The sequence below is a fragment of the Gastrolobium bilobum genome, unplaced genomic scaffold (assembly GCF_033153095.1).
Source record: "Gastrolobium bilobum isolate Gb01-03AN ecotype WA unplaced genomic scaffold, APGP_CSIRO_Gbil_v1 utg36508, whole genome shotgun sequence".
Lineage (NCBI taxonomy): Eukaryota > Viridiplantae > Streptophyta > Magnoliopsida > Fabales > Fabaceae > Gastrolobium > Gastrolobium bilobum.
Window position 1 is genome coordinate 1 of NW_026899070.1, and position 12,588 is coordinate 12,588.

At 39.2% G+C, this 12,588-nt stretch overlaps 1 non-coding gene across 1 annotated transcript; it reads left to right on the top strand.

Moving 5' to 3' along the window:
* Positions 1-8,732: 8,732 nt before the first annotated feature.
* LOC133286905 (small nucleolar RNA R71) lies at positions 8,733-8,839 on the top strand. Its single transcript, XR_009748185.1, has one exon. It is a non-coding gene; the product is annotated as a small nucleolar RNA R71 (small nucleolar RNA).
* Positions 8,840-12,588: the final 3,749 nt, after the last annotated feature.

Genomic DNA, 12,588 nt, shown 5'->3' on the forward strand with positions numbered 1-12,588 from the left:
GCGGTGAAGACCAGAATCTTTTTCCACTCAGGCGCTGGAACGGATGTTAGGCCGTTTTAGCGCCCAAGACCAGCAATTTTCCATCTTCTTAGTGCAGCAGCGCGCTAAAACCCTCTGTGTGGACGTTTTAGCGCTCAACACCAGCAAGTTTTGGCCTCTTCCTGTAACAGGGCGCTAAAACGCTCAGTGTGGACGTTTTAGCGCTCAACACTTAGGCAATTTTTCTACTCTTTAACTCCATAATCTTCTTAGTTCTCCAGTTGTCTTTCAAGCTTGCTTCCTACAAGAATCATACAAATTTCCAATAAAGCTCTTGAACTTGTAATTGAGGACATCTTAGGACATTAACCTTGTTTTTCATCATTTAATCAAACAATTTGATCTTAATTCCTGCTAAAAACCATGATGAACTAAGGGTTCATCACAATTCCCAGATTTGAATATTGCTGACCTCAGCAATAACTTAAGGGCGAAAGACTCGAGATTCTTTACACATGAAATTTATGAGGTTGTATTGAAATAAGACAGATAAACTTTCAAAGATAAAATCTAAAAACACAGCAATCTATATTTTACTATGACTTGCTTAACCTCATTACAATGACTTTCAACAGATCAGTAAGATGAAATGCAGAGACCTTCAACACAAAACACCCCCTCACTTGGAACTTCTCAAAAATTATAATAAACTCTCTTGCACTCTAGTGTCTAAGGGTGTACTTGATCACTGAATCTCCACTGCACTCAAACTACTATAAGCTTGCCCGTCTTCTCACTTTCTATAGTGACAGTGATTCATAAGCAGAACAAAAGAGGCTTTTGGTGGTATGACTTGACTAAGAATAGAGGATTCTGTATAGAAGAAGGAAAAAATGGCTTTTGATGTAGTTGGCTAAAGGCAGGATTTGATGTCCAGAGGCTAGATGATGGATCAAGATTCAGATAAGAGGAGGATCACTATTGAATTTATCTATGTACTCTTTAATCCTTCTCATTCTCTTCTTCTTCTTTTTCTCCAAATTTCCAACATTTAACACTTAATATTTTTGTTCATTGCAGAAACACCTTTCTCCTACAGAGCTTTCCTCCTTACCCCTTATCTGAACACATAATCTGAAAATTTAGGATATGGAATAAGTGCAGGGCTCTTAGTTTTATCACAAAAAATTTGGCTTAAGGCTTCCATGCAATAGGAAAATTTGGTTCAAAAGAAAAATGCCTCAATGAGCTCTACTTTACAAACCATGAACTATTTCAAGTTAGAAACAGGGCAAGTTCTAGAGTTACTCATACAGTGAAGTGCTCTCTGAACAAAAAAATTTCTGTATAGGCTCAATGTCTCACAGTTCAGAGTGCATGCTTGAATTCCTCTATATACATCAACCTGATCTCTCTACTCCTCACATAACATGAGTCATGCAAACATATCATTTAGCACATATGTAAGGATTTCAAATTGCATCAAAAATGTTTAATCCATCATGTAAAACTTTGATCATCCTATCCTCATAAAATTCACATCATCTCAACTCTAAATCCAACCTTTGCACATATAAAACACTTCCTAAACTACCTAAACTATATTCACAAGAATTTAAAAGAAAGGATTGAGATGTTTCCCTGTTTGTGGCTCATCAACTGTGTGTCATCATCAACTGTGTGATACCACCATAATCATGTCATTCATTCACACCCCATTCCCAGATTTAAACGTTGCTGTCCCCAGCAACTAATTTAAATCTAAAAAGCAGTTGACAAATTCTGAAACACATTCACATATCAACAAATAGCATCAGTACTATTTCAAAAGTGCATCATTCAAACAGAGAATCGCAATGTACTAACAAATATACAAAATTAAAATAATACCACAAGTAACTAAAAATATCCAAAATAAAACCATAAAAACAGAAAATGTATAAAAACAAAATGAGAAGTCTAGTCAGTAGACTCTTCATCATCACTAAACACCAAATATGAGCCTGGATCAGCAGTAGGCAAGGGGTTGTACTCAGGATCAATACCCCTGTCCTCATCCATAGCACCAGTATCAGCAGCAGCAGCAGCAGTGGTCTCTGTGGTAGTAGCATCAATACCAGGCTGTCTCTCTGGAGTGGGTGCAGCATGGGAAGATGTAGCACCATCAGCAGGCGCAGCTCCATCCACATGATCAGCATAGTGAGTCCGGGCCATTGCCTCAAAGGCTTCCTCCTCATCAGAATGAGGGTATACAACAGGCTGGTAATCAATAACATCTAAGCCCTGAGCCTCACATATAGATTTCAACATTGTCACCATATATGTCTGGAATGAGTGCTGGCTGGACTGCATAAACCGGAGACGCCTGCGCAAATGTCTCATTCGGAAGTCAGTGTTCACCGTCCATTGCTCCCCTGACCTTAGCCTCTCTTCGAATTCATCATCACTCTGAGTTGTAGATTTCCTACCAGGAGTCAATCCTGTGACCTCCCCTCCTCCTATCTTCAATTGCTTTGTTATCATTGCGGCATCAATTGTAGGGTGCAATTTAGTTGGTGCCCCATTATCAGTAACATCTACACCAGCTTTCTGACAAAGCAACTGAATCAAGGAACAGTGACCCAAAGCAGCAGAGTCACTGTCTGAGTGAGCCATATCATAAATGCTGTCCTGAAGGAGAATAAGAAGTTCCACCTTCGCCTTTGTCATGATAGTGTGAATCAGGACAACTCTCTTCAGGATAACCTCTGCCTGGTTGGAAGCAGGGCATGACATTTGAGATTCAACTTAGGAGCAACCTTATCCTTGGTTAACTCCCAAGTTTCACCAGGTTTGGATATAGTCTGCAAAATAGGCTCAGCTGCCCCCATCTTGGTCCAGGTGTCAAAGTTTGGGTCACTCCTCCTTGGTGGAATTTCAATATTCTGCCAGTTTCTCCTGAACTCACAACTGGCATTGTGGATATAGTCACAGAACCTTATCTTCAGCAACTTTTGGATGGTGTGAGCATCATACTTCACTTTCTTTCCCCTCACCCAGCTAGTGAAGGTCCTCTGGCCTCCTTGATCTCCATTAAAGGCATTAGCAAAGAATTCCCTTGCTATGTTAGGACTGCTATCACCGAATATTCTTCCAAAAGTTGCCCAATCCCTGGTCTTCGCTGAGACTGAAATTGAGGATATTCATCATGTTCTAGAACAAATTTTCTTCTGACCAATGGCCTCTTTGAAGTCTTATCAGTGTGGCCGTCTCTGATGTTCCTCGCTTTTTTCCCAAAAGTGAGCATGGACAAAATATCAGTCAAAAGCAATAGTTCAGGAGAATAATAAAAATAAAACTAATATCAACATGCAATCCTACGAATGATACAGGCAATCAACATGTGAAATGCCCTAGAAAATGCCCAATGATCGTATGCTTCAGATATGATATGTGATGGAGGGAAATGAGATGAGTTACATACCGTGATGTTGATGAGAGGATGTGGAAGAAACTACGAAGATGGATGATACAAATGTGAGATAAGAACCGTGTTGTGGAAAAGATAGGCAAGGTATACGAATGTAAGAGTAAAAGATAAGAGGAACTCTGTTATATCGAATTAGTGACAGGGCGCTAAAACGTTGGATTACCAGCGCTTTAGCGTCCTTGTCCAGAGAAAAATGCACACTTTGTGCAGCACAGCGCTAAAACGGTCAGACTGAGCGTTTTAGCGCTGTTTGCCAGAGTGCATGGATTGGTGTTGTCAGTGAATGCTAAAACGCTCATAATGAACGTCTTAACGCGCACAACCAGAGAGTTTCATAATGATGGAACTCTGGGGAAGCTAAAACGGTCAGGGTTGACATTTTAGCGCCCAGCACATAGCAAAAAAAATTTCTCTTTGATTTTTCAAAAATTTTCCCCCTTTTCTTCTTCATCTTATGGATATGGTATGAACATGGAATTACATACCTAGTACAGTGGGTTTCCTCCCACTCAGCGCTTGTTTAACGTCACGAGCCTGACGGGTATGATATATTTTACCTCTAATAGAGCAACTGTCAGTAGTTGCCTATCCACAGCACTTCCAACATATAACTTCAATCGTTGACCATTGACTATAAAACTTCTGTCCGAATCCAAAGAACTGATTTCTACAGCCCCATATGGTTTCATATCTTTTACCACAAACGGGCCAGACCATCTAGACTTTAACTTCCCTGGGAACAGCTTCAACCTGGAATTGAACAGAAGTACTTGATCCCCCACCTTGAAGTCTCTGGGTGTGATCTTCCTATCATGCCATAGCTTTGTCTTTTCCTTATACAAACTGGCACTTTCATAAGCAGACAAACGAAACTCATCCAATTCATCCAGTTGTAATAATCTTTTCTGTCCCGCTGCTTTGGAATCAAAATTCAGATATCTCACAGCCCACAAAGCCTTGTGCTCCAATCCAACTGGCAAATGGCATGCTTTTTCAAACAGCAACTGAAATGGAGACATCCCAATAGGAGTTTTGAAAGCGGTCCTATATGCCCATAAGGTGTCATCAAGTTTCTTGGACCACTGGGTCCTAGCATTCCCAACAGTCTTCTCCAATATTCTCTTCAATTCCCTGTTGGAAATCTCAACCTGACCACAAGTCTGTGGGTGATATGGAGTGCTTATTTTGTGCCTCACTCCATACTTAGCCAAGGCATACTCCACCATCCTATTATCAAAATGAGTGCCCCAATCACTAATGATAGCTCTAGGGACTCCAAATCTTGAAAATATATTCTTTCTTAGAAAAACAATCACCACCCTAGAATCATTGGTTGGTGTAGCTATAGCCTCAACCCATTTGGAAACATAATCAACTGCCACCAATATATACTTGTTAGAGTAGGAAGAAGGGAAAGGTCCCATAAAATCCATACCCCAAACATCAAAGATCTCCACTTCCTGGATATTGTTCAACGGCATTTCATGTCGCCTAGAAATATTCCCAGTTCTCTGACAGTTGTCACATGCCTCCACAAACTTCTTTGCATCCTTGTATAAAGTGGGCCAGTAGAAGCCACTCATCAATACTTTTGCTGCAGTTCTCTCACCTGCAAAATGTCCACCATATGCAGAACCATGACAATGCCACAACACATCCTTCTGTTCCTCCTCTGGAATACACCGTCGGATCACACTATCTGAACATCTATAGAAAAGATATGGCTCATCCCAAATATACCTCTTAACATCATGCAAAAATTTCTTCCTCTGTTGCCATGTTAAATCCTTAGGCATCAATCCAGCAGCTTTATTGTTGGCAAAATCAGCAAACCATGGTGGGGTACTGATAGATAAGACTTTATCCCCAACCATCTCTGTTACAGCACATATTGCCAAAACATGTTCATCAGGAAACTCTTCTCTGATCACTACTTCTGGTCCTTCTTGAAGCTCTTTTCTGTAATCCTGGATAAGTGATCAGCCACCAAATTTTCAACTCTTTTTTTGTCCTTGATTTCTACCTCAAACTCTTGCAACAGTAACAACCAGCGGAGCAATCTGGGTTTAGCATCCTGCTTGCTTAACAAATACTTTAAAGCTGCATGGTCAGTGTAAACAATAACTTTTGATCCTAACAGATATGGCCTGAATTTGTCAAATGCATACACAATAGCCAGTAATTCTTTTTCTGTAGTAGCATAATTCTTTTGTGCATCATTTAAGATCTTACTGGCATAGTAAATGACATGCAACAATTTATTCACTCTTTGGCCCAATACCACTCCTACGGCATAGTCACTGGCATCACACATTAATTCAAATGGTAATGAAAAATCAAGTGCCATCATGATAGGTGCAGTGGTCAACTTTTCTTTTAAAACATGAAATGCATGCAAACATTCATCATCAAACAAGAATTCTTGGTCCTTAACTAATAACTTGCATAAGGGCTTAGCAATTTTTGAAAAATCTTTTATGAACCGCCTATAAAATCCTGCATGACCAAGAAAACTCCTCACACCCTTAACATTTACAGGTGGATGAAGTTTCTCTATCACAGAAATTTTTGCCCTGTCCACCTCAATTTCATTCCTAGACACCTTGTGTCCAAGAACTATACCTTCTGTCACCATAAAGTGACACTTCTCCCAGTTCAAAACCAAATTACAGTCTTGACATCTTTTCAAAACAGAATCTAAATTCCCTAGACATACATCAAAATCAGAACCAAATACAGAAAAATCATCCATAAAAATTTCAATGCATTCTTCTATCATATCAGAAAAATGGAAAGCATGCACCTTTGAAATGTGGCAGGAGCATTGCATAAACCGAAAGGCATCCTCCGGTATGCGAATATTCCATATGGACATGTAAAAGCAGTCTTCTCTTGATCTTCTGGTGCCACAACTATCTGATTGTACCCTGAATAACCGTCCAAGAAGCAATAGAAAGCATGTCCTGCCAACCTCTCTAGCATCTGATCCAAGAAAGGAAGTGGAAAATGATCCTTCCTGGTTGCCTTATTCAGCCTCCGGTAATCAATGCACATTCTCCAGCCAGTGATTGTCCTTGTGGGACTCAACTCATTGTTCTCATTTTTCACTACAGTCATCCCCCCTTTCTTTTGCCTTACTGGTTTGACCTCTTCTTCCATCAATATTTTGTGGGTGCAAAAGGAAGGATTAATACCCTTAAGATCTGAAAACTGCCATCCAATAGCCATTTTATTCTTCTTGAGTACCTTAATCAACTTCCCTTCTTCCTCATCAGACAACATTGCATTAATGATTGCTGGATATATTTGATCATCCCCAAGGAACACATACTTCAAATGTGAAGGTAATTCTTTAAGTTCTACCTTAGGTGCTCCTTTTGGAATGTCATCAATCTTCTTCTCAAGCTCTTCCACTTCTGGATCTTCTTGGTAATCCTCTGTACCTGTCTCTTCTTCTGATCTTTGTTCCTCAACTAGGAATTCTTCTTTTTTATTCACTTCTTTGATGGTTTCAAATACATCAATTGTGACTGTTTCCTCATCCACCCTTAGCAACAACTTTCCTTGTTCAACATCTATCAAAGATCTTGCAGTTGCTAAAAAGGGTCTTCCTAACAATAAAGGACTTTCTGTATCCTCTTCCTCCATGTCAAGAATCACAAAATCCACTGGAAAAATAAACTTGTCTACCTTGACCAAGACATCTTCAACCACACCTTCAGGCCTCTTGATAGATCTATCTGCAAGATGCAGAATAAGATTGGTCTCCTTCAAAGTGTTAATTCCCAAAGCTCTACATACTGTCAACGGCATCAAGTTTATACTGGCTCCCAAATCACACAATGCCTTTCCCACCTCCACATCTCCTATAGCAATAGAGATACTGAAGCTTCCTGGATCTTTCATTTTTGTTGGAAGCTTCTTCTGGATTAGGGCACTACACTCTGCTGTTAGGGCCACTGTCTCACCATCAGTTAATTTCCTCTTCTTAGTAAGAAGATCCTTCATGAATTTTGCATAGTGAGGCATATTTTCCAGTGCTTCAGAAAATGGTATGTTAATTTGTAAATTTTTGAAGATATCCAGAAATCTTGCATAGTGCTGTTTCTGAATCTCTTGCTTCAACCTCTGAGGGTAGGGAACTTTAGCATAGGGAGATAAACTAACTGGCTGTTCTTTCTTGTCAGCCATCTTCTTCTTTTCCCACTTCATCATCTTTTGTGGGGAAGCATTTTTACCAACTTCTACCTCTCCTTCATTCTTATTGTCCTTCCCTTCCTCTTCTTTGTCAACTCCAACTATAACATCTCTAACAACTACTTCCTTCTCACTTTTCTCATTTCTCAGTTTCTCTACTTCATCATCAGAGACTACATCTTCAACCACAACCTCTTCTTCATTCTTTTTATTTTCCACCTTCTTTTTCCCTGGTTGAAGTACCAACCCACTTCTTGTCATAATTGCTTTACAGTGCTCCTTAGGATTCACTAGTGTATCACTTGGAAATTTCCCTTGTGGTCTCTCTGATATCTGTCTTGATAATTGACCAATCTGGGTCTCCAAATTTCTGATTGATGCTTCTTGATTTCTGAAAGAAGTTCTGGTCTCCTGCATGAATGCAGTTGTCTCTTCCCTGAATGAAGTAGAACCCCGAATATAATCCTGAGTTGTCTTAGATAACTGAGCAAACGCTTTCTCCCATGCAGCAGGATCACTTGACTGCTCCTTCATATGTGGTGGTGGAGAATGTAATGGTGGATTCAATTGATGGTTGGAACTATAGCTGAATCCTGGGTGTTGATTCTTGTTTTTCCATGGTGGCATATAAACATTCTTTCCCTGATTGTTGTAGTTCCTTTGATTATTCTGATCATACCACACTCCATTCACCTCTGCTTGTTCTGATGATCCCCCATAATCACACTCCTCTGTCACATGGCCCTTGCCACAGATAGCACATACACTCTTTGTTTCCACAGAAGCTACCTTTTGTGAAGAGAGTTGCTTAATAAGGGTATCTAATTGTTGCTGCTGTTGTCTCTGTGTCTGCATCAGTTGATCATTCCTTGCCAACAGAGCATCATACCCATCCAACCTGATAATTCCTGTCCTTCTGTCAGCCACTGGGGCATTATCAAATTCTTGAGATGCTAATGACTCAAAGATATCCAAGGCTTCTTGAGGGGTCTTGGTAGTCAATGATCCACCAGCAGTGGCATGCACCAAGGTTCTAGTGTTAGTGGTCATTCCTTGCAGGAAGATTGCTGCTTGTTGCCATGCCTCAATTCCATGCTGTGGACATTTCCTCAACAAAGTCTTGAATCTCTCCCAAGCCTCATAAATAGATTCTGACTCTTTCTGCTTAAAGCTTGTAATCTCATCCTTCAACTTGGCCCTCTTGGATGCTGAGAAAAACCTTTGCAAGAATTTGGTTTGCAAATCATCCCAAGTTGTTATACTTCCTTGCGGCAATGATTGCAGCCATCTCCTTGCATCATCCGTCAGTGAATGAGTGAATAGTCTCAACAGAATTGCATATCTTGTGACACCATTTATCTTCACAGTATCACTCAACAATAGGAAGTTCTCTATGTGCAAGTAAGGGTCCTCCGCACTGGTTCCAGCAAACTGATCCTTCTGCACCAAATGTATCAAAGCAGGCTTCAATTCAAAGTTGTTGGGCTCCACTGTTGGGTGCACAACGCTCCCAATTGGAGGAATCACTGCAGGAGTCATGTACTCTCCCAGTGTCCTCTGTGGTGGTGGTGGTCTGTGATTCTCTGCCATTATATCTTCCTGATTAACCGTACTTGATTCACCAATTTCTTGCAACTGTCTCCTTTGCCTGGCTGCCCTTTTGTGCTTCCTCAATGTCCTTTCTAATTCTGGATCATACAACAACAAATTTAGATGAAGTGTACCTCGCATATACCAGAATCAAAATTGACCAGAAACTTAACATAAACTAAAATACTGAAAATAAAAGGATTCAATCTCAGAATTCTATAGTATCAGTTAGTGTTGAAAAACAAATTCCCCGGCAACGGCGCCAAAAACTTGTTGGACGTTTAGCAAGTGCACTAGTCGTACAAGTAATAAAATGATGAGTAAAGATCGTTCCCACGAGGAATTGTGTTCAAACACCAATATACCATAGAAAACTAATTTGAATCAAATAAGAGTTTGTAAAAATCATGAATAATTTGTCACCAGAAAATTGATTGTAAGTAATTTGACACAAAGTAAATATGGATTAGGAATTAATAAAAACAACAAGTAGTCAGAAAACAACTTTCCTCCATGATAACCCATATAAAAATTGATCATATGATGAATTCCTTTCCATGTGATGTTAATCAACCTTTTACTTATCATCAAGATGTAATCCCTTACTACCCTGATAGATACATTAATCAGAAACCCTAATCCCTTGGTGATCTCTTTCTTAATACATGCATGAAATACTAAGGTTTTAAGATTACATCAGAATTCTAGCATCAATCCCTTGAGTACTAGAATTCTGATGTTGAGATTATCAAATACAGAAGTCATATAAACATCCCTGTTCTATACTACTTCTTTGATAGAAATAATTAACTCAGAAAATCTCAAATCAACACATGAAAAATACTTCATCATATTAATCAAATCAACATAATATTATCATGGAGTTCCATTGCATTCAGACTACAAAGACTCTACTCAGACATGACTAAGGAATAAATAAGAGAAGAAGAAACAAACTTCATTTCCATGTTGAAAGTCTTCAATCTCCAAACTATTACAAGGAAATCCTAATACAAAAACTAAGAGAATTTAGAGAGAAGTCAGACTAAGTTTAAGAGAGAGAGAGAGTTCAGATCCCCCAGATCTCATCTAAGTGTCAAGGCTTTGCCTTATATAGTGTTACAATTAAAAACATAAAACTGATGTGGGCGCTAAAACGTCCATAAGTGGCCGTTTTAGCGTCCATGCTTTACGTATGCTCAACTGCTTCTAACTGATTTCAATGCTAAAACGTTAAGGAATGACCGTTTTAGCGTCCAAACTTGGTGAATGCTCAACTAACTTTAACTGACTCCAACGCTAAAACGTTTGATTTGGACGTTTTAGCGGTGAAGACCAGAATCTTTTTCCACTTTAGGGCGCTAAAACGCATATTGCAGGCCGTTTTAGCGCCCAAGACCAGTAATTTTCCATCTTCTTAGTGTAGCAGCGCACTAAAACGCTCTGTGTGGACGTTTTAGCGCTCATCACCAGCAAGTTTTGGCCTCTTCCTGTAACAGGGCGCTAAAACGCTCAGTGTGGACGTTTTAGCGCTCAACACCAGCAAGTTTTGGTCTCTTCCTGTAACAGGGCGCTAAAACGCTCAGTGTGGACGTTTTAGCGCTCAACACTTAGGCAATTTTTCTCCTCTTGAGCTCCAGAATCTTCTTCCTTCTCCAGTTGTCTTTCAAGCTTGCTTTTCCTACAAGAATCATACAAATTTCCAATGAAGCTCTTGAACTTGTAATTGAGGACATCTTAGGACATTAACCTTGTTTTTCATCATTTAATCACACAATTTGATCCTAATTCATGCTAAAAACCATGATGAACTAAGGGTTCATCAATAGATAATGAGAAGAAAGAAAAAGGAAGAGGAAGGAGATAAAAGGACAAAAAGAAGAAAGAATTTGGGAAAATAAAAGAGGAAGGTAATATTGGGAGAGAATCTCTTTCTCCTATTTTCATTCTTTTCATCTATTTTATATTTAAAGTTGATATTTTGAAGTTATTTCTTTAAAAAACTGTGAAGGTGTCGTTACTCTAATAAACTATTTCTTCTTATATTTTATTTTATCTTCTATAATTGGTGTTATCTTCTACCATTTGATTTTATCTTCTAAACTTTGATTGTTGTATATACACATATTGGTTATAAGAATGATGAGAATCAAGACTATAAAACTAAAGAATTCATTTAGTACCAAATGAATATTAACGAAATATTTAACCTTTAACGGAATGATTCTGATATGATCTGACCTACAAATTCTATCATTGGGCTTTAGTAGTTTCAGTTAAAGGCTACACGTTCATTTCAATGTTTGTATATAGAGGTGGCAAAGTGGGCGGCCTGCCCCACTCCGCCATCAACCCGCCAAAAAATGAGTCAGCCCGCCCTGCCCCGCTTTTGAAAATGGGCAAAAAAACTCAGCCCGCCCCGCCCCGTTTGACAGGTTGGGAGAGTTGACCCGCCAGCCCGAGCCTATTTTACACTGACCCGCCTCGGCCCGCCATCAACCCGCCAAAAATCGAGCCTGCCCCGCTTTTGAGATGGGTTGAAAAACTCAGCCTGCCCTGACCAGTTTAACTGATGGGGCGGGTTGGCCCGCCGGGCCGAGCCTGTTTTGCCAGCTCTATTTGTATACAAAAACCCACAAAGGTCTGGGCTTTAGTGTGGAACCAATGCATTCAATGTAAAGAATATGAAGGTTCAAGAATTTTGATGATAACAAACAAACATGGAAAGAAAGCTTCAATGTGCAACAATAAAAAAGAAGAAGATCAAGACTCAAGCTTCAAGAGAAGACTATAAGTCCAAACCCTCAAAGTAATATATCTTAGGACTTAGGATTATTTGAAAGGGAAATTGATTTCTTACGTGAGCAAAGCTCAAAGCATTTTTTCAAATACATGCATTAAATCATCGTTTAACATTTAAATTCATTCCTAGCATGAAAATCTATTTTTAAATGTTTATCAAATGACTAAAAGTATTTAAAACTAACTTAGATAATGAGAAAAACCATTTTGGGGCGAAATCCAACCTTTTAATAGGTTGGTAATCAATTACCAAAGCAATGGTAATCGATTACCCTTCATGGTAATCGATTACCCACTGTGCAGAAGACAAAAATAACGGCTATAAAATGGCTAGTTTGCGAAAATGAATGGATAAACATCCATGATGGCCCTCTATAGATAGAAATTACTGTTCCATTGATTGGACACTTCTTCTTGATCATTATTCTTCATTAAATCATATTACTTGCTTTATTCTTATCTTCTTGATCATAAATTCTCTTTGAGCTTTATTCTTGTGAGAGTGTCAATACCCACAGTTCTTCAACTTGTGTAATTTGTACTTTGAGAGT